The sequence below is a fragment of the Saccopteryx bilineata genome, chromosome 4 (genome assembly GCF_036850765.1).
Source record: "Saccopteryx bilineata isolate mSacBil1 chromosome 4, mSacBil1_pri_phased_curated, whole genome shotgun sequence".
Lineage (NCBI taxonomy): Eukaryota > Metazoa > Chordata > Mammalia > Chiroptera > Emballonuridae > Saccopteryx > Saccopteryx bilineata.
This window is the reverse complement of record NC_089493.1, coordinates 28,256,958-28,283,528: the sequence shown is the minus strand read 5'-3', so window position 1 is coordinate 28,283,528 and position 26,571 is coordinate 28,256,958. Positions and strand designations below refer to the sequence as shown.

Below are 26,571 nucleotides of genomic sequence, written 5' to 3'. Positions count from 1 at the left end.
TATGAGAAAGCAATCAGTGAACAACTAAGGTGCCACAACAAAGAATTGATACTTCTCATCTGTCTCCCTTCTTGTCTATCTCTTTCTCTCAAAACAAAGAAACAAAAAGCCCCAAAATTATAGTTTCAGTTTTGCAAGATGAAGAGGTCTGGAGATTGGCTGCACAACAATGTGAGTGTACTTAACATTATTGACCTGTGCACTTAAAAATAATATAGTAGCCCTGGCCGGTTGGCTCAGCGGTAGAGCGTCGGCCTAGCGTGTGGAGGACCTGGGTTCGATTCCCGGCCAGGGCACACAGGAGAAACTCCCATTTGCTTCTCCACCCCTCCACCGCGCCTTCCTCTCAGTCTCTCTCTTCTCCTCCCACAGCCAAGGCTCCATTGGAGCAGAGATGGCCCGGGAGCTGGGGATGGCTCCTTGGCCTCTGCCTCAGGCGCTAGAGTGGCTCTGGTCGCAACATGGCGACGCCCAGGATGGGCAGAGCATCGCCCCCTGGTGGGCAGAGCGTCGCCCCATGGTGGGCATACCGGGTGGATCCCGGTTGGGCGCATGCGGGAGTCTGTCTGACTGTCTCTCCCTGTTTCCAGCTTCAGAAAAATGAAAAAAAAAATAAATAATATAGTAAATTTTATGCTATGCTAATCACTTCCTTATCACAAATTTTAAAAAACATTTTGTTAAACATTTCATACACAGAAAATACTACATCTGTGAACAATGAGGAAGAGGAAGGACACGCACAGGAAAACAGTAACACAACTTCTGTTTTGCCAAAAACCTGTATAAGCATGAACTGAATGCCACTTTTCTATTGAGAATTCTTATAATTTTAGAAATCTCATCAAAACCACAAATCCCAAAGAAATATAATTAATGCCTTTAACAGTTATTCTAAATTCTTTTTGCATTTTAAAAGAGTATTTATACAGTCAATTATCTTTACAAGAGAACCTTACCATTTACCTCCTTCCAGGGACTGAATAAAGTGCCATAGACTAAACACAACCACATTTGCAATTTCTAAAGAGTGTTTTTGGAGTTTTTATTGTTGTTTTAGCTTCAGTCAAAAAAGCAGTATCTCATTAACATAAGGAATTTTTATTCCCTTAAACACAGGACTTGTGGCTTGACCAGGCGGTGGTGCAGTGGATAGAGCATCAGACTGGGATGCGGACGACCCAGATTCGAGACCTCGAGGTCGCCAGCTTGAGCGCAGGCTCATCGGGTTTGAGCAAAGCTCACCAGCTTGGACCCAAGCTCACTGGCTTGAGCAAGGGGTTACTCGGTCTGCTGTAGCCTCACGGTCAAGGCACATATGTGAAAGCAATCAATGAACAACTAAGGTGTTGTAACGTACAATGAAAAACTGATGATTGATGCTTCTCATCTCTCTCTCTGTTCCTGTTGTCTGTCCCTGTCTATCCCTCTCTCTGACTCTCTCTCTATCTCTGTAAAAACAACAACAAAACAAACAGGATTTGTGGAATGGAGGCAACATAAAGCAGTGTAAACAAACCTAGAGAAGGTGTTACTGGCAATTTACCTACTCAAAAGCAAGCTAAAAAAAAATGCTATAGGCCCTGGCCGGTTGGCTCAGCGGTAGAGCGTCGGCCTGGCGTGCAGGGGACCCGGGTTCGATTCCCGGCCAGGGCACATAGGAGAAGCGCCCATTTGCTTCTCCATCCCCCCACCCCCTCCTTCCTCTCTGTCTCTCTCTTCCCCTCCTGCAGCCAAGGCTCCATTGGAGCAAAGATGGCCCGGGCGCTGGGGATGGCTCCTTGGCCTCTGCCACAGGCGCTAGAGTGGCTCTGGTCGCTGCAGAGCGACGCCCCGGAGGGGCAGAGCATCGCCCCCTGGTGGGCAGAGTGTCGCCCCTGGTGGGCGTGCCGGGTGGATCCCGGTCGGGCGCATGTGGGAGTCTGTCTGACTGTCTCTCCCCGTTTCCAGCTTCAGAAAAATACAAAAAAAAAAAAAAAAAAAAAAAAGCTGTAAACAAAAACCCAAGTTAATTGTTTAAAGTTTTTATATATGTTTGTATATATGTGCATTTATTTTATTGCTATTTAAGATGTAATATTTTATGCTACCTATAATCATTATTCCCAATCTATGTCTACTAGAAAACATCTCATTTTTCTTTCAAAAGCAAAACAAAACAAAGAATAAAACAAAGCAAAAAACACCTCAGCTTTCCCAATTATTGTACCTTTTTTTAAAAGTGATTTTATAAATAAATAAATAAAAATGATTTTATGGCAGGTTAGGGGGCAGAGGGGACGAGAAATTTCAACTCATAGTAGCTTCACTTTAGTTGTTCACTGCTCAATTGTTTTATGAACCTTGACAGGGCAAGCCCAGGGAATTGTACACTTGAAATCTATATAATTTGACTAACCAATGTCACCCCAATAGAAAAAAAATACAAATTATGGCAGATTATATTTTCCAAAGATGGCTGCAATGGCAGATCCCATCCCATAGGTCTTCTTATAATATGATGATACTCCTCTCTTCATATGGTAGGGTCTACGTCCACACCCTTCTCTGAATCTGGGTGGACCTTTCTGACTACCTCAACCAACAGAAAATTGCAGAATAATACCATGTGACTTCCAAAACTAAGTTAAATATGCCATGCAATTTCGCCTTGTTCTCTTCTCTTGGGATGCTCTGTCTTGGAACCCAGCCACCATGCTGTGAGAAAACCAAGCAACCAAAAGGAAAGGTCATGTGTAGGTGTTCTGGCTGACAGCCCAGGCTGAGGTCCTTGCCAACAGCCAGCATCAGCCACCAGACACTTGACTGAGTGAGCTTTCAAATGATTCCAGCTCCCAGCCCTTGAGCCAACCCTACCCTTCCAGCCACTCCGCCTCACACCACATGTTGACAGAGACAAGCTGTCCCCACCAAGTGAGCCTTACCCAAATTGCAGATACATGAGCAAAACAAATAATTGGCATGTTTTAAACCACTAAGTTTGAGGTGGTTTGTTATGCAACAATAGATAACTAACATGTGCTCATGAATACACTTTGGAAAATGCACAAAAGAGAAAGAAAGAATTTTAACTGTGTTAAGTTTCATCACTGTTAACATTTTGACACATATTTTACAATCAAGAAAATGTTTCACCCCACTCACCTAAGATTTCAACTGCTTCGGTTTTACCAAAATAAAGGGTTACATTTTTAAGCATAGCCAACTGTTTGCATCTAACAAGAAATAGGAAGGGGCCTGACTGGAGGTGGTGCAGTGAATAAAGCATCAACCTGGGACGCTGAGGTCCCAGATTTGAAACCCCGAGGTCAGTAGCTTGAGCACAGGCTCACCAGCTTGAGCGCGGGATCACAGACATGACCCTATGGTCAGTGGGTTCAGTGAGGGGTCACTCACATGATCCCATGATTGCTGGCTTGAGCACAGAGGTCACTGGCTTGAAGCCCAAGGTTACTGTCTTAAGCCCAAGGCTGCTGGCTTGGCTGGAGAACCCCAGTCAAGAAACATATGAGAAGCAATCAAGGAAAAACTAAAGTGATGCAACTACAAGTTGATGCTTCTCTTCTCTCCCCCTTCATTCCTGTCGCTAAAAAAGAAAAAAAGAAAAAAAAAAGACAAATATTAGCATTCATTCTACTTTTCTGACCCTTGCTCTTTCTCTTTCACTTACCTGTCCTAAGTGGGCTGTCTGAGGATGGCTGGCCCACCAATATTCCAATATTCCAATATTCCAATCTATGGATGTGGATCAAAGATCTTCTGTTGCAAAAGCAGCTGCACTGGCCTCTTCCCTGGAAGAAGTTGCTTAAGGCCCAAATCTGAAATTTTTAAAGAAAGAAAATATTAAATATAAATATCTCCTTTCAATCACTTGTAATTTCATCTCTACAACTAAATGGCGGCTGACAGACTAGGTTAAGATTACATGGAGGTGAATGCACAGGCTTCACTAAAAATGGAGTTGGGTAGATTCAACTTCCAGCTTGAATTCTTACTGCGTAGTTACATTATCTTGGGTAAAGCACAGAGTCTCATCATGTGATGAAGACTGAGGGACATGATCAAAACCTTGGGTTGGGAGTCAGAAGTCCTGGTTCTAAACTGAGTTATCATTCTGCCTTGCTGTAAGAATTCATACTTCTTTGGGCTCAGAAACATCATCTCTAAAAGGAGAGCTGCATTAGATAATAGTTTCTGAAATCTAATCCTTGAACAGGTGCCGGTCATGACCAAACATGAGTGTAAAGTTACAATTGTGTTTACTATGAGATTGTCCTTCCTATTTTTTTGGTGTTAAAATGAGATGATGTGATAGACAGTAATTGTTTTTTTACATAACCCTAAAGAGTGGAAATCAAAAGTTTATAGCCCTGTACAAATAATGTAAAATTCTTTTAGATATCTATATGATGTACATGAACTCTAAAATTCCCTCTCCTCTTAACATTCTGCATATTCATTCACTACTCAGAATATATAGAAAAGACTTATATGGTCCTAAGGAAAAATTAGTTAAAAACTGAAAAACATTAAAAAGTTATTTCGTATGGACATCTACGTTCAGATAATAATGTTTTTAAAAAGCCCACAAAGCCTGACCAGGCGGTGGCGCAGTGGACAGAGTGTCTGACTGGGACGTGGAGGACCCAGGTTCAAGACCCCGAGGTTGCCAGCTTGAGCACGGGCTCATCTGGTTTGAGCAAGGCTCATCAGCTTGAGCCCAATGTTGCTGGCTCGAGCAAGGGGTCAGTCTGCTGTAAGTCCCCCCCACCCCCAACCCCATCAAGGCACATGTGAGAAATCAATCAATGAACAACTAAGGAACCGCAACGAAGAACTAATGTTTCTTATCTCTCTCCCTTTCTATCTGTCTGTCCCTATCTGTTCTTCTCTCTGACTCTGTCTCTGCCACACACACACACACACACACACACACACACACAAAAGCCCACAAAGCCCTGGCCAGATAGTTCAATTGGGAAAGAATTGTACCAAAGTCTAGAGGTTGCCAGTTCGATCCCTGGTCAGGGCACATTCAGGAGCAGATCAATGTTCCTGTCTCTCTCTCTCTCTCACTCACTCCCTCTCTTGCTAAAATCAATAAATAAAAAATAAAATCCCACAGAATAAGAAAAGCTAAATTTCATTTCCAATAGATGCTCTCACAAAACAATTTCAGATGTAATTTGCAAACTGTATTTTTAGCCAACAATGTGTTTCACTTAATTTCTTCCAGGGCCTGATTCTATAACAGATTATAATGCTTTTGAAGTTTTAGTTTCAGTGTTTTTTTTTTGTTTTTTTTTTTTTATTTTTTTTTTTATTTTTTAAAAATTTTTTTCTTTATTCATTTTAGACAGGAGAGGGAGAGACAGAGAGAGAGGAGAGACAGAGAGAGAGAAGGGGGAGGAGCTGGAAGCATCAACTCCCATATGTGCCTTGACCAGGCAAGCCCAGGGTTTTGAACCAGCAATCTCAGCATTTCCAGGTCGACGCTTTATCCACTGCGCCACCACAGGTCAGGCCTAGTTTCAGTTTTAACAGTTCTGTTAAAAGAGAGCTAAATACATACCCCAAAAACATAGAGGAATAACAATAGGTGTGGCAAACCCTTTTCAAATATGCCAGAAATCACACTGGGTACATTACTCGTGCAAACACTTGACCTGTATTTGATCATAATAAGCCAATTAGGTTTTGTTCTAATTATATTATTTAGGTTTTGGCCCTGGTCAGTTGGCTCAGTGGTAGAGCGTTGGCCTGGCGTGCAGAAGTCCCGGGTTCGATTCCAGGCCAGGGCACACAGGAGAAGCGCTCATCTGCTTCTCCACCCCTCCCCCTCTCCTTCCTCCCTGTCTCTCTCTTCCCTCCCACAGCGAGGCTCCAATGGAGCAAAGATGGCCCAGGCGCTGGGGATGGCTCCTTGGCCTCTGCCCCAGGCGCTAGAGTGGCTCTGGTCGCAAAAGAGCTACGCCCCGGAGGGGCAGAGCATCGTCCCCTGGTGGGCAGAGCGTCGCCCCCTGGTGGGCGTGCCAGGTGGATCTCGGTCGGGCGCATGCAGGAGTCTGTCTGACTGTCTCTCCCCGTTTCCAGCTTCAGAAAAATACAAAAAAAAAAAAATTTAGGTTTTGTCCATGATTACCTTTCAAATATTTCTGCCTCCATTATAGCACAATAAACTAAAATTATGAATATTAGTAATTTTCTAATATCTTTGGATTGGAGGATAGGTGCTACATAAAAGAGGAAATATGAATACAATATATTATTGAAACAGAACCAGAAAAAAAAATCTAAATTTCTAAAAACACAATTGGAAACACTAGCATTATGAATTCACAGAATTAAATAAAAGGCTGCTGGTTCAAAGATTTGGCTTGCCAAACTTTTCCCTATGAATAAATGCTAAATACCCACTGGACATTTTACACTACCTCCAAGATGAAGAGTCTTCTGCTAACACTATGAACACATATGAACTCCATCCTTTGACCCAACAGTCCGATCCTACTAAAATAGTTATCCTAAGTAAATGGATAGATGCAAATATATATGTACAGAAGAGCTATTACATTTGCCTACCACATAGTAGATGTTCAATAAATAATTGATGAACAAATGAATCACAGTATAGTTTATAATAGCAAAAACTATTAACAGAAACATCCACAAGTAAACATTAGCATAGCCATACACTGAAATCCTATATAGCCATTAAAATAATGCAGATCTATAATTATTATTTATTTTTTTATATTTTTTTACAGAGACAGAGAGAGAGTCAGAGAGAGGGACAGACAGAGACAGACAGACAAGAACGGAGAGAGATGAGACGTATCAATCATCAGTTTTTCGTTGCGACACCTTAGTTGTTCATTGATTGCTTTCTCATATGTGCCTTGACCATGGGCCTTCAGCAGATCGAGTAACCTGCTCAAGCCAGCGACCTTGGGTCCAAGCTGGTGAGCTTTGCTCAAACCAGATGAGCCCGCGCTCAAGCTGGCGACCTCGGGGTCTTGAACCTGGGTCCTCCACATCCTAGTCCGACACTCTATCCACTGCGCCACCACCTGGTCAGGCAATGCAGATCTATAATTGATTTAAAATACCTCTAAAGTAAAATATAGATGTTAAAAAGAAACAGTAAAACATGTCACAGGTCCTCAGGAAAATTAAAAATAGAATTACCATATGATTCAGCAATTACATTTCTGGGTATATACTCAAAAGAACTGAACTCAAACAGGGACTCAAACAGATATTTGTACACCAACGCTCACAGTACCATTATTCACAATAGCCAAAAGATGGAAACAACCCAAGTGTTCCTTGACAGAAACACATAAACAAAATATGGTATATACATACAATAGAATATTAAGCCTTTAAAAAAGTAATGTTTTGACACATGCCATAACATAAAGGAACCTTGAAGACATGCTAAGTGAAATAAATCCAGACAAAACGACAAATACAGGGTGGAACAAAAGTAGGTTTACAGTTGTTCATATGGAAAATAACACAATAACTAATAAATAATATGAGCCCTTGGCCAGGTAGCTCAGTTGGATAGAGCATCATTCCGATGCACCAGGTTGTGGTTCAATCCCCAGTCAGGGCACATACAAAATCAACCCATGAACCTGACTGGTGGTGGTGCAGCAGATAAGGCATTGACCTGGAATGCTGAGGTTGCAGTTTGAAGCCCCAGGCTATGAAAAGCAACTGGGAGTTGATGCTTCCCACTCCTCCCCCATTGCCTTTCTCTCTCTGTCTCTGTCTCTCTAAAATCAATAAATAAAATCTAAAAAAAAAAGAACATATCAATGCATAAATAAGTGGAACAACAAATCGATGTCTCTCTCTTCACCCTTCCTCTCTTTCTCTAAAAATCAAATACAAGAATAAACTGTGTTTCGTGTACTCACAAATGTAAACCTACTTTGCCCAACCCCCTATTGTATGACTCCATGTCTATGAGATACTCAGAATAGTCAAATTCAGAGACAGAAAGTAGAAAGGTGGTTGTCCACGGGCTGTGGTGGGGATAAAGGTGGAAGGAAAATAGGGAGTTACATTGATGCATAAAAATGCCATGAAGGAATGTCACCCCATTAAAAAAAAATGCCATGAAGGTGACAGCTACCAATGTAGACTGACATAATAAGTTGTACTGGAAAATTAGATGCCATGAGGGGCAATGCATTAAGTAATATGATTTTCCAAAACAATTATCAACTCTTATTGAAGTTCTGAACAAAAGAAAGTACAATTTGCCCTCAGTTTACTCAGCAATTGCAGTCCTGAAAAATTCAATGTCTATTAAAACCATGCAGCCATGGCTGGGTACTTAGTTGGTTTAGAGCAGGGCTCGGGAAACTTTTTGGCTGAGAGAGCCATGAACGCCACATATTTTAAAATGTAATTCCATGAGAGCCATGCAACAACCTGTGTACCTTACGCACTATCCAATAAAAATTTGGTGTTGCGCCTGACCTGTGGTGGCGCAGTGAGATAAAGCCTCGATCTGGAACACTGAGGTCGCCGGTTCGAAACCCTGGGCTTGCCTGGTCAGGGCATATATGGGAAGTTGATGCTTCCTGTTCTTTCTCTCCCTTTCTCTCTCTCTCCTCTCTGAAAATTGAATAAATAAAATCTTTAAAAAATAAAAAAAATAAAAAGATTAAAAAAAAAAAAAAAAAAATTTGGTGTTGTCCTGGAGGACAGCTGTGATTGGCTCTAGCCACCTGCAACCATGAACATGAGTGGTAGGAAATGAATGGATTGTAATACATGAGAATGTTTTATATTTTTAATGTTATTTTTTTTTTATTAAAGATTTGTCTGTGAGCCAGATGCAGCCATCAAAAGAGCCACATCTGGCTCGCGAGCCATAGGTTCCTGACACCTGGTTTAGAGCATTGTACCAATACAACAAGGTTGTGAGTTCAACCCCTGGTCAGGGTCCATACAAGAGTCAATTAATGAATGCATAAATAAGTGAAAAAACCAATCAATGTTTTTACTCTAAAAAAATAATTCATTAAATAAAAAAAACGATGCAAAAAATGCTTTGTGTTTAAATGTGAAATAATTAAGATCAGATAAGACCAAACATGTATTTTACCTACAAGAAGGTCTGGGGAATGTTCAATAATCATGCAGAGCTCTCATACTTTGTGGTATGTTTGGCATTTCTGTCTTCTGCTCATTGAATGCCAATGCTGCAACCACGCCGCCCAAACCTTTGTGGCAACCAAAAGTGTACCCTTCAAAGATCCAAACACCTAATAGGGGAGGTACTGACCCTTAAGAACCAGTGACTTAAAGAAAGACTAGATCCCAGTGAAGCCTCCAGACAGCCCTTTGCATGACGCCACGAAACTGAATGTAATGATAAAGCCTAACCAATGTCTAACTTTGGCAAAGGAGGAATTCTCAAATAGTGAAAAAGTGTATTATTAAGAAAAATGTAAAGGCAAATAAAAACCTAAAGATACCCTAAATAAAACTGATACATCAAACCAAAGGTTGGCAGTCTTTTTTTTTTTTTTCTTAATGGGGTGACATCAATAAATTAGGGTACATACATTCAAAGAAAACATTTCCAGGTTATCTTGTCATTTAGTTATGTTGCATACCCATCACCCAAAGAGAGATCGTCCTCTGCCACCCTCCATCCAGTTCTCTCTGTACCCCTCCCCCTCCCCTCCCCCTCTCCCTCCTTCCCTCCCCCCACCCCCCTTAGCCACCACACTCCTGTTCATGCCTCTCAGTATCGCTTTTATGTCCCACTAATGTATGGAATCCTGCAGCTCCTGTTTTTTTCTGATTCGCTCATTTCACTCCGCACAATGCTACCAAGACTCCACCATTCCGCTATAAGTGATCCAATGTCACCATTTCTCCTAGCTGAATAATATACCATGGTGTATATGTGCCCCATCTTCTTCATCCAGTCCTCTATTTTTTTTACAGTGATTAAAAGCCTTTAAGCAAACTCTTGGCCAATACAGCAAGAATCCATAAATGAGTAGTGTCCTTAACATGTTCCCCAAGTCCAAGTTGGCCCCCTCACCATGCCAAATCCCTGAAAAATGCAACCCAACCACAGTTCAGTCTGTTAGGAGCTGTCACAGGGAGCAGGAGTCCAGGAAAGTTCCCCACAGGAAAAGTCCGTATGGCACTGGAATTGTTGACACCATTCTATACTTTGCAGCTCATGTCCAAGTCCCAATGACCGCTGCTTCTAGCTGGTAATGATTCAGGTAGACTGGAAAAAGCCATTTGCAGCATGCGTGGATATGGAGCTTCTGTTCTCCTCTGCCTGGAGAGTTGAGACCAGGTTGCTTTTCCCTGGAGCTCTGTGACTGTGGCCTGGTAAAGAGAACCTTGGGATACACTAAGCTGGGTGGCAAAGGTAAATTCATAATACAAGTTGGCAAAAGGAGAAAAGAGAGCTCTAAATTAAGAGTAGGTCCCAGCCTGAAATATGAGTGGGGCATTGAGGTAGGAGGAATAAAGGAATCACTATATATTAAGCAAAGCAGCAGAAAATAGGACTATCAACACCCACAACAGAGATCTTTGAGGGAAGAATAAAGAACCTGACTATTCAGGCAAAACATAGTTAAGTGGCCCTTGTTCAAATGAGATCAGTTTACCTGCTTCTTGGAAGAAATACCCTAGGCTCGTCCACGGTGTCGTAGATGGGGTCGACGGCACTGGGCACCTTCAGCCTTCAGTGGCAAACCCCAGCATTCTGGGCAAGGTTAGGTCATAGGTGGCTGGAGCAGGCCTGGAAGAGACTGAACCCTCCCTTAGAGGAGCGAGGGGGAAGCCCACCTTCCAGTGTCCCTGTTTCCTCACAGCAGAGGTGTGTAAGCCTGGCAGGCTTTAGCTCAATGACCTTCCTTTCCACTATTGAAGCAGGACCCAGATGGCATCCTATGAGACCCCTTTGGGGTGTTGGAGCCTTTAAGGGTGTATCCTAAAAGCTGGTAGTTCCCTCTGATCTCTATTGGGCTTTTTCTGCCTCTAGGTATCTTAAAAGCCATTCTCAGAAGATCTCGCTGAGGGGTTTGAGGATCCCCATCCGCCTATATAAATCTTTTCCATATATCTGGAGCTATTTGGACAAAAGACAGAACAGTGTTATTAGCTAGATCTAATAAAGAAGGTAGATTAGGTGTCTCCTGTTCATCAGCTTTCAAAAGAAATGTAAATTTTTTTTTTTTTTAAGTAAAAAGCATGATATGGTAGACCCGTTGGAGTCATTGGCCTGGTGTGCAGGATTCCCGGGTTCGATTCCCGGCCAGAGCACACAGGAGAAGCGCCCATCTACCTCTCCACCCCTCCCCCTCTCCCCCCTCCCGGTCCCTCTCCTCCTGCCCACAGCCAAGGCTCCACCGGAGCAAATCCACCCTGGGCACTAAGGATGGCCCCATGGCCTCCGCCCTAGTTGCCAGAATGACTCCGGTTGTAACAGAGCAACATCCCAGATGGGCAGAGCATTCCCCCCGGTAGGCATGCCAGGTGGATCCCAGTCAGACGCATGCAGGAGTCTGTCTGCTTGCCTCCCCATCCCCATCCTCAGAAATATACAAAAAATAAATAAATAAAAGAAAAAATACAAAAAAAAAAAAGGGGGGGGGCATTCCCTTGTGCTAAAGCACCAGGAAGCATGGAGTGAGCTTGAGTATGTCCTATGAAACATGGAGCTCTATGTTTACATATAAGACTTTGAAGAAGGAGGAACTGCTGAAATAGTTTGTCAGCATTTGTCCCTAAGACAGCAGTCTTTATAGTGGGAACACCATACGTAAATATTTGCTGTCTGTCTCTAGATTAAGGGGGGAATATGGCCAATGCTGAAAAGCCATGATCTTTGTGCCCCTCCCCTCCCTCAACCCCCTCCCTCTCCTCCCCCCACCCTGTTAACCCCAACACTGTTGTTCATGTCTCTGAGTCTCATCTTTATGTCCCACCTATGTGTGGAAACATATAGTTCTTAGTTTTTTCTGATTTACTTCTTTCACTCAGTATAATGTTATCAAGGCCCATCCATGTTGTTGTAAAAGATCCTATGTCATCATTTCTTATGGCTGAGTAGTATTCCATAGTATATATATACCAAAGCTTTTTAATCCACTCATCCTCTGATGGACACTTGGGCTGTTTCCAAATCTTTGCTATTGTGAACAATGCTGCCATAAACATAGGGGTGCATTTCTTCTTTTCAAACAGTGCTATGGTGTTCTTGGGGTATATTCCTAACAGTGGTATAGCTGGGTCAAAAGGCAGTTCGATTTTTAATTTCTTGAGGTATCTCCATACTGTTTTCCACAGTGGCTGCACCAGTCTGCATTCCCACCAGCAGTGCAGGAGGGTTCCCTTTTCTCCACATCCTCGCCAGCACTTATTCTGTGTTGTTTTATTGATGAGCGCCATTCTGACTGGTGTGAGGTGATATCTCATTGTGGTTTTAATTTGCATTTCTCTAATCATTAATGATGTTGAACATTTTTTCATATGCCTATTGGCCATCTGTGTGTCCTCTTTGGAGAAATGTCTATTCATTTCTTTTGCCCATTTTTGGATTGGATTGTTTGTCTTCCTGGTATTGAGTTTTACAAGTTCTTTATAAATTTTGGTTATTAACCCCTTATCAGACACTATGTCAAATATATTCTCCCATTGTGTAGTTTGTCTTTTTATTCTGTTCTTATTGTCTTTAGCTGTGCAGAAGCTTTTTAGTTTGATAAAGTCCCATTTGTTTATCCTGTCTTTTATTTCACTTGCCTGTGGAGACAAATCAGCAAATATATTGCTGCGAGAGATGTCAGAGAGCTTACTGCTTATGTTTTCTTCTAAAATGCTTATGGTTTCATGGCTTACATTCAAGTCTTTTATCCATTTTGAGTTTATTTTTGTGAGTGGTGTAAGTTGGTGGTCTAGTTTCATTTTTTTGCAGGTAGCTGTCCAGTTTTCCCAACACCATTTGTTGAAGAGGCTGTCTTTACTCCATTGTATTGTCTTACCTCCTTTGTCAAATATCAGTTGTCCATAGAGCTGTGGGTTTATTTCTGAGTTCTCTGTTCTGTTCCATTGATCTATGTGCCTGTTCTTATGCCAGTACCATGCTGTTTTGAGTACAATGGCCTTATAATATAACTTGATATCTGGAAGTGTGATACCTCCCGTTTTTCTTCCTTTTCAGGATTGCTGAGGCTATTCGTGTTCTTTTTTGGTTCCATATAAATTTTTGGAATATGTGTTCTATGTCTTTGAAGTAAGTCATTGGTATTTTCATTGGTATTGCATTGAATTTATAAATTGCTTTGGGTAATATAGACATTTTAATGATGTTTATTCTTCCTAACCATGAGCACGGTATATGCCTCCACTTATTCGTATCTTCCCTGATTTCTTTTATCAATGTTTTATAATTTTCTGAGTACAAGTCTTTAATCTCCTTGGTTAGATTTATTCCTAGGTACTTTATTTTTTTGGTTGCAATGGTAAAGGGGATTGATTCCCTGATTTCTCTTTCTGACAGTTCATTATTAGTGTATAAAAATGCCTCTGATTTCTGAGTATTGATTTTATATCCTGCCACCTTGCCAAATTCTTTTATCAGGTCTAGTAGTTTTTTGACTGAAACTTTAGGGTTTTCTATATACAATATCATGTCATCTGCAAATAATGATAGTTTTACTTCTTCTTTTCCAATTTGGATGCCTTTTATTTCTTTTTCTTGTCTGATTGCTGTGGCGAGGACTTCCAGAACTATGTTGAATAAGAGTGGTGAAAGGGGGCACCCCTGCCTTGTTCCTGATCTTAAGGGGATAGATTTTAATTTTTGCCCATTGAGTATTATGTTGGCTGTGGGTTTGTCATAGATGGCCTTTATCATGTTGAGGTATGTTCCCTGTATTCCCACTTTGCTGAGAGTTTTGATCATGAATGGGTGCTGGACTTTATCAAATGCTTTTTCTGCATCTATTGAAATTATCATGTGGTTTTTCTCCTTTCTTTTGTTTATGTGATGAATCACATTGATTGATTTGCGAATATTGTACCAGCCTTGCCTCCCAAGAATAAATCCTACTTGATCATGGTGTATGATTTTTTCCATATATTGTTGGATCCGGTTTGCTAATATTTTATTGAGGATTTTTGCATCTAAGTTCATCAGGGATATTGGCCTATAATTTTCTTTTTTTGTGTTGTCTTTGCCTGGTTTTGGAATCAGAATTATGCTCGCCTCATAAAAGGAGTTTGGAAGTCTTCCTTCCTCTTGAATTTTTTGAAATAGCTTGAGAAGGATAGGAGTTAGTTCTTCTTTGAATATTTGGTAGAATTCACTTGTGAAGCCATCAGGCCCAGGACTTTTCTTTTTTGGGAGTTTTTTGATAGCTGTTTCAATCTCATTTGTTGTAATTGGTCTGTTTAGGTTTTCTGATTCTTCCATATAATTTTTGGAAGATTATATGATTCAAGGAATTTGTCCATTTCATCTAGGTTGTCTAGTTTTTTGGCATACAGTTCTTCATAGTATTTTCTTACAATATTTTGTATTTCTGTTGTGTCAGTTGTTATTTCTCCACTCTCGTTTCTAATTTTATTTATTTGAGTCCTCTCTCTTTTTTTCTTGGTGAATCTTGTTAAAGGTTCATCGATCTTGTTTACCTTTTCAAAGAACCAGCTCCTGGTTTCATTGATCCTCTGTATTGTTTCTTTAGCCTCTATGTCACTTATTTCTGCTCTGATCTTTATTATTTCCTTCCTTCTACTAGCTCTGGGCTTTACTTGCTGTTCTTTTTCTAGTTCTTTTAGATGCAGGGTTAAGTTGTTAATTTGAGCTTTTTCTAGCTTCTTGAGGTATGCCTGTAATGCTATAAACTTCCCTCTCAGGACTGCTTTTGCTGTGTCCCATAAATTTTGAGTTGATGTATGCTCATTATCATTTGTTTCTAGGAATTTTTTAATTTCTTCTTTGATCTCAATGTTAACCCATTCATTGTTTAATAACGTGCTATTTAGTTTCCAAGTGTTTGAATGTTTTTCAATTTTTCTATTGTGGTTGATTTCTAGTTTAATGCCATTGTGATCAGAGAAAGTGTTCGATATGATTTTAATCTTCTTAAATTTGTTGAGCCCGCTTTTGTGCCCTAACATGTGGTCTATTCTAGAGAATGTCCCATGAGCACTTGAAAAGAATGTATATTCTGCTCTTTTAGGGTGAAAGGTTCTGAAGATATCTATTAAATCGAGTTCATCTAATATGTCCTTTAAGTCTGCTGTTTCTTTGTTAATTTTCTTTCTTGAGGACCTATCTAATGATGTTAATGGGGTATTGAAATCTCCTACTATTATAGTATTGCTATTGATCTCGCCCTTTAAGTCTATCAAAGTCTGCTTTATATATTTAGGTGCTCCTATATTAGGTGCGTAGATATTTATAATGGTTATATCTTCCTTTTGTATTGCTCCCTTTATCATTATGTAGTGACCTTCTTTATCTCTAACTATGGTCTTTGTTCTAAAGTCCATTTTGTCTGATATAAGTATTGCTACCCCAGCTTTTTTTCATTTCCATTTGCATGAAATATTTTTTTCCATCCTTTTATCTTCAGTCTGTGTGCATCTTTTGATTTAAGGTGTGTCTCTTGTAGACAGCATATGTATGGGTCCTGGGTTGGCAGTCTTTTAACCCATAAAGTAACAATCTTTGAGGACAGTATTGTTTTGTTAAAATACAACAAATGTCCTAACTGAAAAACACTGTAACATTCAAAGAGTATGTTACAGCTTACAAAGCATTTTAATTTTTATTGTTTAATTACAAACCTTACTATGCTTTATAGCATAGAATTGCTTTAAGTTATAGGTTATAATTTATTGTGGTTTTTTTAATAGGTTATAATTTAAGTAAACTCACAGCTTAGAAAGTAGACAAAGGACTAAAGAAATATGAAGGTAAATATTTATTTTGCAGAATGGAACAAGTGTGTATTAACTGAAATTGTTTCAGATGTCCTTAAACTTAGAAATTACCATTCTATAAGATTTATATTATATCATATCTATAATAGATAGCAATTATGAGATAGATACCATTATTCTTTTCATATTACTTATAAGGAAAACAATCTCAAAAAGGTCAAAGTCACAGTAAACTGACACTGACAGGACTTCAAGCCCTCTGATTTCAAATTCTGTGTTCCTTCCAACAAACTATACTGCTTCACAAAGGATCCGACATGGTGAAACATGGTGAATAGGTAGAAGAAAGCTTATCAGTTAATACAATCAGAAGTGTTGATGGCAAAAGATCAATATAAAGCCTCGATCTATTTTGATATGATAGTTATATTACATATATCAGTTTTTCTCAATATGAGAAATTTTTAAATGATAATACTATAATATATACTTTCATGTCTCATATGAAAAAGAAAAATATAGTAAAAAAGAAAAATGTAAAATTTTAGCACTTATTACAGTGATATATAATCTCTAATTACTTCCTCATAATGGAAAGATTCTAGGCCAGAATGCTACTTAATCAAACGTTCCAGAATTCCACAATAGATTCTAACAAGAGTTAACAAACTCTTTTTCAAAACCTTTCAGTATGGGAGCGCACTTTCCCTTTCCAGCAAAGACTGAAGACTGCTATCCCTGGCTGAGCTGAAACACAAAAGATGTCTCGCCAGAGCAGAGCAAAGCAGACTGGCAGAGGGCACGGAGAAGCCCAGCAGCCCAGCGAGGAGCAGAGCAGAGCTGTCAAGCCTGAGAGGGTCCTGACCCCAGGGCTGCCTCATAGCCACGCTGTTTTCACAGACTTGCTATATCACAATTGAGCTGTTTCGCACTGAATCAAGATTCCTTCTTCACTGCACACCAAATTGAGGATTCCTGATGGTGCTGAATTGGCACCATCGACCATCGGTTGACACATCTTCCTTACTGAAATAACTTATGCTTAGTAGTAAGAAACTTGCCCAAGTTCAAATAACAAGTGTAGAGGCAGAACCTGAACCCCTATTTTTAAATCTCCAAATTCATGCTATTACTATATGCTATGGTCTCTAGCTCTTGAAAGCAAGCACTATGATTTTAATTCTTGGCTTAGTCTGTACAGGCTGCTACAACAAACTACCTGACTGGGTAGTTTAAACAGTAAATCTTTATTTCTAGCAGTTCTAGAGGCTGGGAATTCCAAGGTTAGGGAGCTCACAGATTTGGTGCCCTCTTCCTAATTCATAGATGGTCATCTTCTGTGTCCTCACATGGCAGAAGGGGGCAAGCGAGCTCTCTGTGGTTCTTTTCTTTTTTTTTTTTTCTTACTATTTTTTTATTCGAAAATTTGACCCTGAAACAACATAATTTAGTTCCAAATGTTTAAACATCCATTCCAATTGCTAAGCTGTGAAGTCAGCATTATTTGTATCTAACCAGCTATACAAAACTCATCGGTTTTTCTTTTGAAAAAGGCAGTAGAGATCCCAAATAAGGGAGAGACTCCTAATTACAGGTCACGTTTACTAATCTAGCACCGTAACTCCAGTCTCAGGACAACCTGCAAGTGGCTGGAAGGAGGAAGGGAGGAGGTGAGGGTGCTGGAAAAGGACGGCTCTTAACTCATGGCCCCATCCGTGCGCGAAGGCAGTGCAGGATCTAGCGAGGGCTGAGACTGGAGGTTAAGACAGAAGCGTTTGGTTCGGATGGAAAGGAGGCCCTTGGGAAGAACGGCCTCGGGATCCCTGGAGGCAGTGCTGGAGGTGGCCTCAGGAGCTAGGGGGTTTCTTCTTGGCATCCAAGTCCTTTTTAATGTCTTCAAGTTTTTTTAGCCAGGTTGGGTATGTCATAATTCTGAGCCAGATACATTCCAACCAGGTTGCCAAAAGTAAATCCAAGCAGGAACTGGAGCATGATGTCAGCAAAGAGGGCGCGATGGATGCTGGCAGCTGCCTGGCCCGTCCCTATCCTGCCTCCCGCGGCCTCTCTGTGGTTCTTTTCAAAGAACACTATTCCCATTCATGAGAGCTATACCTACATGACCTAATTACCTCTCAAAGTCCTCACTTCCTAATACCATCTCATTGGGGATTTCAACACATGAATTTTGGGGGTACACAAACATTGAAAAACAACCTTTCAGTTTGGGGAGACATGCATAACTATTAAGAACTTTATAAATTTCGATTATCAAAAGTGCCTCTAGCCTGACCAGGCGGTGGCGCAGTGGAAAGAGCGTCAGACTGGGATGCTGAGGACCCAGGTTCGAGACCCCGAGGTTGCCAGCTTGAGCGTGGGCGCAAAAAGCTCACCAGCTAGGACCCAAGGTCTCTGGCTGCAAGGGGTTACTCGGTCTGCTGAGGGCCCAAGGTCAAGGTACATGTGGGAAAGCAATCAATGAACAACTAAGATGTCACAATGCGCAATGAAAAACTGATGATTGATGCTTCTCATCTCTCTGTTCCTGTCTGTCTGTCCCTCTCTATCCCTCACTCTGACTCTCTCTCTGTAAAAAAATTAAATTAAATTAAAAAAAAAAAAAAAAGTGCCTCTAACATAGTCGCTAGATCAATCCTCTCAGAAACACTAATCTGAAATTCATCTGAGAAGAGCTACATTGAAGGCTACAGGAATTAGCTCTCATTTATGACGGGTAAATTAACTTTACAACTCTAAATGATACTGTACCATGCCTCTTAATAATACACTTTCACAATTCCAAACACCTATATGCACACAATGGTTTATAATATGACAAAAATAAAAGCAAAGACATATGTAAAAGGAAAAAGTAATATGTCTTATATATTTTTTGCCTTATTATTTCAGCTGATGAAACATGGAAGTTAAGATCATTTATCAGCAAGCACAATCTTCTTGGACACATTTTTAAAGGGCAGAATAAGATACTCAGGCTTCCTTAAAAAATAGTTGGTGCCCTGGCCGGTTGGCTCAGCGGTAGAGCGTCGGCCTAGCGTGCGGAGGACCCGGGTTCGATTCCCGGCCAGGGCACACAGGAGAAGCGCCCATTTGCTTCTCCACCCCTCCGCCGCACTTTCCTCTCTGTCTCTCTCTTCCCCTCCCGCAGCCAAGGCTCCATTGGAGCGGAGATGGCCCGGGCGCTGGGGATGGCTCTGTGGCCTCTGCCTCAGGCGCTAGAGTGGCTCTGGTCACAACATGGTGACGCCCAGGATGGGCAGAGCATCGCCCCCTGGTGGGCAGAGCGTCGCCCCTGGTGGGCGTGCCGGGTGGATCCCGGTCGGGCGCATGCGGGAGTCTGTCTGACTGTCTCTCCCCATTTCCAGCTTCAGAAAAAAAAAAAAAAAAAAAAGTTGGTAATGGCCTGACCTGTGGTGGCGCAGTGGGATAAAGCGTCGACCTGGAACGCTGAGGTCGCCGGTTCGAAACCTTGGGCTTGCCTGGTCAAGGCATATATGGGAGTTGATGCTTCCTGCTCCTCCCCCTTCTCTCTCTCTCCCCTCTCTCTAAAAATCAATAAATAAAATATTTTTTAAAAATTAAAAAAAAATAGTTGGTAATGATCTACAAGACATTAATTCAAATTCAAAATCCAAGAAGAAAGAATAATTGACATGCTATTTAAAAAAAATCTTTTTTTAATTTATGCTTTTGAAATCATCAGTAGTATAAATCACTGGAGTGAAGGCTTTAGGAGTTATAATATGCAAGCATATTTGTTATAACCTACACACACAAACTTGAAAGTTCATCTTTTAATATTTTATCCCTTCTTTTTGTTCCTCTTTTCTAAAGAGGATCTTTACTTCAGTCATAACTATGGCTGTCTAAGCCAAAATCTCTACCTCAAACAACATCTATTCCCTCCCTTGTGCACACTATTACATTCCTTTTTCTTTTCTTTATAGTTTATTTTTTATTTTTTTATTTTTTTATTTTTCTGAAGTTGGAAACGGGGAGGCAGTCAGACAGACTCCCGCATGCACCCGACCGGGATCCACCTGGCATGCCCACCAGGGGGCGATGCTCTGCCCATCTGGGGCGTTGCTCTGTTGCAACCAGGGCCATTCTAGCGCCTGAGGCAGAGGCCATGGAGACATCTTCAGTGCCAGGGCCAACTTTGCTCCACTGGAGCCTTGGCTGCAGGAGGGGAAGAGAGAGACAGAGAGGAAGGAGAGGGGGAGGGGTGGAGAAGCAGATGGGCGCTTCTCCTGTGTGCCCTGGCCAGGAATCAAACCCAGGACTCCTGCACGCCAGGCCGACACTCTACCACTGAGCCAACCGGCCAGGGCCATACATTCCTTTTTCTTAACCTAAAATTTACTCCATTACAACTCCCACATCTCTAGATACTGCACTAACTTTGATTAGCAGCTAACAGAAACTATTTATATATGTAATAGAGCTTAAAAGAGTATCAATGACCTATTTCTAAAACACTACCACAAATACAAATAACAAAGCATTTCAGCCCATTGTTATATCAAAAAAAAAAGTTTGCAATTCATTCTAAAATTTTCTAATTAGGTGCATAGATTAAAATTAGATTTCAATGTCTTACCCAAAAACCTCCAAATATGGCAATCCCTGACACATTCCAGATTTTCGAATACTGATTGATAAGCACTTTTGAGTGTGTGTGTGTGTCTGTGTGTCTAAAAGGAGAAACCAACAAGTATAGACTCACTTGAATATATTAATAGCTGCCACATATATGTATATAAACATACACACACAGTGTGTATAATCATTTCATCAGCACAAGGCAACGCTAAGAAGTAGGGGCTATAATTCCAATTTTCAATATAAGAAAACATGGCTTTGAAAGATTTAAAAGAGTTCTAGTCAAGATAGTGTAATACATGCTGCCAAATAACAACTGGTATATATACATATGTATAGCCTAGCCCTGTGATGGCGAACCTATGACACGTGTATTAGCACTGAAACACGTAGCCATTTTCGATGACACACGGCTGGCTGCAAACCAGAGAAGTATGGTGCCGCATGCTGAGAAGGACGTTTCATCCTCAGCTCCTGCACGGCCAGGTGCAGTAGCCAAGTATAAAACATTTGCTGTAGTGTAGACACTCTGTACCGGAGGTCTGTAGGTCAAAACAACAGAACTCTGGCACAAAGCGTCTAGTTCTGGGACTTCCGGTTAGGCCGTTAGGGGATCTTTGACCTCACTTCCGGCCGGCGGAGCAGGGAGCAGTGGAATGCCGCGGGGGACACATCTCTGGGGGCCCTGGTGATCCCCATTACCAGCAACCACATAACCATAGCAACCATTATCCAATCTACTGTTCTGGGGTGTCGAGGATTTCTAATTGACCATCATTACTGAGATAAGTGAGAGGGAAGCTGGGAGAGGCGAGGGCCTGTGCTATGGGTGCCGTTTCCCGCCACTAGAAATAGTGGCAGCCATCTTAATTTATATAAGATGCAACTTGCAGAATTTCAAGACAGCATCTGGGCTCAGGTGTTTGTCGACTTGAGGTCAAAGCTTGAGAATATGGAAAAATGCCACTTGGAGAATCAAGAGGAGTGCCACTACAAACAGAAAATTTGGAGTGCCTGGAACCGATTACCAGACACTTTTAGCACCCTGAAAAATATAGCAATGGCTTTACTCACAATTTTCTCCTCTATGTACTTTTGTGAGACCTTATTCTCAGCGTCAAATAATACCAAAACCAACAAAAGAAACATTGACAGATGAAGTTAGTAGCGCTTGCTTGGGCTTGAAGTGTACAAAATACCAACCTTCAATTGAAGATTTAGCCAATGAAACTCAGCAACAGAAAAGTCACTAATAGGCAGGTTAGTTAAAGAATTCCCCCTCCCTCTCACTTATCTTAGTTCACAGCACCCCACACAAGTTAAATAATATCAAGACCATCAAAAGAAACCGACTGACAGATGAACAAAGAAGTCACTAAGCAGGTAAGTTAAATAATTAGTTTTTGGTTTATTAAATACAAATATATATTACAATTATATATTTTTGTTATTTAAACTATAAGTATCACAAAATTATGGGTTTTTTCTCAAAGTGACACACTATCCGAGTTATGCTTGTTTTTTTGGCAAATTCTGACACACCAAGCTCAAAAGGTTGCCCATCACTGGCCTAACCAGTGGTGGTGCAGCGGATACTGTGTCAATCTGGGACGCTGAGTTTCCAGGTTTGAAATCCCAAGGTCGCTAGCTTGAGCATGGGCTCATCCAGCTTGAGTGTGGGCTCATTTGGCTTGAGTGCAGGTTCACCAGCTTGAGTGTGGGATCATCGAAATGATCCCATGGTTACTGGCTTGAGTCCAAGGTTGCTGGCTTGAGCAAGGGGTCGCTGGCTCAGCTGAGTCTTCCCCCCCTCCACACTGCCCCCCCGTCAAGGCACACATGAGAAGCAATCAATGAACAACTAAAGTGCCGCAACCGTGAGTTGATGCTTCTCATCTCTCTCCCTTCCTGTCTCTCTCTCTCAAGAAAAAAGTTAAGAAAATTAATTATATATCAAACTTATAAGTAAACAATGCATAGCCAATTCAAAAACATAATATAAATATCTCTCAATGATATGAAACATAAATACAAAAGTCCAAGGTCTACTGGGTTCCTGGTTGAGAAGCAGGTGGTGGCAGCCAGGAGTTTGGTTGCCCAGCTGTACAGGGTCTAAAACTGCTCCACCTAAGACAGAGGACCTACCAGAGCTAGGCCAGAGCTAGGGCTGGGGTAGGACTCCCTTATAAAGAAAACAACTTGCCAACTCTGCCAGGAGCTATGGCTTACAGGAAATAACTCCCGGGAAGGTTGCAGGACACAGACACAGCTTCAAAACCAAGAAAGAAACCAGGCCACCTGCTAGTTCTGTATGCAATATCTACAATATCACTAATATCTCTGAGGGGCAGTAATTCTAAGCCTGGTTCTAGAACGGGTCCCAGAAGCAACCATAAAACTATTATACAAGGAGAAAGTGAACAGAGAGAGACAGTGAAAATTAACCAAATCTCAAAAATATTATATATCTTTTAAAATTTTTATTTATTGATTTTAGCGAGAAAGGAAGGGAGAGGGGAAGGAGAAAGAAAGAGAAAAAGAGACAGAAACATCAATCTCTTCCTGTGTGTGCCCTGACCAGGGATCAAACTGGCAACCCCTGCACTTCAGGATGATGCTAACCAGGGTGAGAATATTATATATTCTTAGTATCATACAATAACAATGCTGATATATTCTAAATGGCATTCCAGTCTCCATTTCCTCAATTAAGACGGTTTCTGGTGGTCCCTCACACCCCTCTGTATTTATATGATAAATCCTTGTTACCTAAGGGAACCAGAAAGAACCTAACACTTTTAAACCTTTTCTACCTTCCCAACAAACCAATTATCATGATAATCTAAATTTTTTTTTTTTTTCCCCTGAAGCTGGAAACAGGGAGAGACAGTCAGACAGACTCCCGCATGCGCCCGACCGGGATCCACCCGGCACGCCCACCAGGGGCGAAGCTCTGCCCACCAGGGGGCGATGCTCTGCCCATCCTGGGCGTCGCCATGTTGTGACCAGAGCCACTCTAGCGCCTGAGGCAAAGGCCACAGAGCCATCCCCAGCGCCCGGGCCATCTTTGCTCCAATGGAGCCTTGGCTGCGGGAGGGGAAGAGAGAGACAGAAAGGAAGGTGCAGCAGAGGGGTGGAGAAGCAAATGGGCACTTCTCCTGTGTGCCCTGGCCGGGAATCGAACCCGGGTCCTCCGCACACTAGGCCGACGCTCTACCGCTGAGCCAACCAGCCAGGGCCATATTATTTTTTAAATGCAGTAAAATTACAAAAACCTATTTCTAACTGGCAGCGTCTAACAATTGCAAAACTAAACATACAGTTTGCCACAGTTAAAGTAAAGTCTTTTGGTCTTGGTCAGGTACATCAGCTGGTTAGATCGTCATCTGAGATGCCAAGGTTTTGGGTTCAAACACCAGTCAGGGCACAAACAAGAATCATTCAATTAATACAGAAATAAGTGAAATAACAAACCAATATTTGTTTCTCCCTCTCCATTCCTCTTTATTTATTTTTTCTTCTTTTCTAAGTGAGAGGAGGGGAGATAGATTCATGCATGCGCCCTGAGATCCACCCAGCAATCCCCATCTGGGGCCAATGCTCTGCCCATCTGGGGCCATGATCACAACCAAGCTCTTTTTAGTACCCAGGGCTGATGCACTTAAACCAACCAAACCATGGCTGTGGGAAAGGAAGAGGGGAAGAAGAGGGAGGGGGAGGGAGAAAGAGGGGAGTAAAAGGGGAGGGAGGGGGAAGGGGAGAAAGAGGGGAGGAAAGGGGAAGGAGGGGGAAGAAAAGGGAAGGAGGGGGAGGAAAGGGGAGGAGGGGAAGGGAGGAAGAGGAAAGTTGAGGGAGGGGGAAGGAGGTAGAAGAGAGGAAAGGGGAGGGAGGGGGAAGGAGGGAGAGTAGAGGAAAGGGGAGGGAGGGGGAGGGGAGAAAAAAAGAGGGGAGAAAGAGGGGAGGTCAAGGGAGGTGGGGGAGGGGGAGGGGAGAAAAAGGGGAAAGCAGGGGGAGGAGGAGGGGCAGAAAAGCAGCCAGTTGCTTCTCCTGTGTGCCCTGACCAGGAAGCAAACACATGCCAGGCTGAAGCTCTACCACTCAGCCAACCATCTAGGGCCAGAAAAGTATCTTTATAACTAAACTTATTGACTATGTCCAAGCAAATTTAAGTGATGTAGGATCTCTCAAATTTAGCCTTCCTATTATCAACCAGACACAGGACTTCCCTACCACTAGGAAGGGAGTGGTTTCCAGCTTCAGGATGACACAATCAAAAGGTTCTGAAAAGGAATTAAAAATAGTCTCTAAAAAGAATAAGTCAGAATAAAAAGTGTGTTTTAGTAAAACAAGCATAAAATTTGTTATCTACCACTTAAATTCTAGACCTACTTCTGCCACTAGCTATGTGACTACAACTAACCTAAACTAGGTTTCAGGTTCTTTATTTATAAAACAAGGACACTTCACAAAGTCTCTTGGGTTCTACTAATTCCAACATTGTATCATTCTTTGAAAAATGATAGAAATGTTTACGAAATGTAGACTAATTCAGCATTTACATGTTTTCTAGAGCTTCAAAGAACTTTACAAATGCTAATGATGCTTATCAACCATTCTCCCAGGGGGAAAAACTCATAAGCAGAATCTAAAAAAACATTTTTATGACATAGTTTTCCAAAGTATTTTTAATATGGTTACATATATGCTAGAACTTTAATTTATACATGAAAATTCACTTTTAAGTTACACTTCTGAGTTTGAAAAACACACACAGTCAGGTAACCACCGTGATAATCAAGATATAAAACAGATATAGACAATGAAAAAGAGCCCCAAAATGTCCTCATGACCTTTATGGTCAAACTGTCCCTATACTCCTCAGCAACGACTCATCAGTTATCTGTCCCCTTTAGTTTTGCTTACTCCAAAACATCATAAAATTGGAATCATACAGGATATGTAGCCTTTTGAGTCTGGCTCCTTTCACTTATCACATGTTTGATTCCATCCACATTGTTGTATGCACTGACAAACAGTATTCCACTGTATGGATGTACCACAGTTTATCGATGCACCCGTTGAAGTACATTTGGGTTTGTTTCCAGTCTTTGGCATTAGCATACATTTCTGTGTGACTATAAGTTTTCATTTCACTTAAGTAAATACTTAGGCGTGGAGCTATTGGATCACTATGGTTAAGAGTATGTATAACTGTTTGCGAGAACTTGCCAAACTGTTTTCCAAAAAAGACTGTGCCAACAGTGAACAAGAGGTTTTTAATGGTTTTAAGGAAAAATAAGTTCAGATCCTCTCACAAATTTCATAGAAAGATCCTAAATAGATCTAGATATTTTCAGAGGAAATTATTTTCCTGTACGCTATTTATAGAAAGAAGTTAACAAAGGAAGCTAGACTTTAAAATTAGTAGTCTTTAATCTGTTTGAAATCACACTCACAGCTCTATAGGCCACTAACTGTGTGTGTGTGTGAGTGTGTGTGTGTTTCAACCCATTCTGGCTAGAATGCGAATTGAAACTGCTTATTTAGAATGAGAAATTCCACAATATACAGATGATGCACACCTAAAACTTACATAATTTTATTAACCAATGTCACTCCAATAATATCAATTAAAAAAATTCTGGCCCTGGCCGGATGGCTCAGCGGTAGAGCGTCGGCCTGGTGTGCGGGGGACCTGGGTTCGATTCCCGGCCAGGGCACATAGGAGAAGAGCCCATTTGCTTCTCCACCCCCCCCCCTCCTTCCTCTCTCTCTCTTCCCCTCCCGCAGCCAAGGCTCCATTGGAGCAAAGATGGCCCGGGCGCTGGGGATAGCTCCTTGGCCTCTGCCACAGGCGCTAGAGTGGCTCTGGTTGCGGCAGAGCGATGCCCCCTGGTGGGCAGAGCATTGCCCCTGGTGGGCGCATGTGGGAGTCTGTCTGACTGTCTCTCCCCGTTTCCAGCTTCAGAAAAAAAAAAAAAATACAAAAAAAAAATTTTAACC

The 26,571-nt window shown here is 41.6% G+C and overlaps 1 protein-coding gene and 1 pseudogene across 8 annotated transcripts in view; both read right to left on the bottom strand.

Moving 5' to 3' along the window:
• NUMB (NUMB endocytic adaptor protein) overlaps nucleotides 1-26,571 on the bottom strand; it is a 193,748-nt gene that overhangs the window by 133,644 nt on the left and 33,533 nt on the right. For all 8 annotated transcript variants that reach the window (XM_066278473.1, XM_066278472.1, XM_066278478.1 and 5 more), the window contains exon 2: nucleotides 3,671-3,818. The gene's annotated coding sequence lies outside the window, so the exon portion shown is untranslated. The remainder of the gene's footprint in view (nucleotides 1-3,670; nucleotides 3,819-26,571) is intronic.
• Nucleotides 17,781-18,003, bottom strand: LOC136334444 (short transmembrane mitochondrial protein 1-like; annotated as a pseudogene).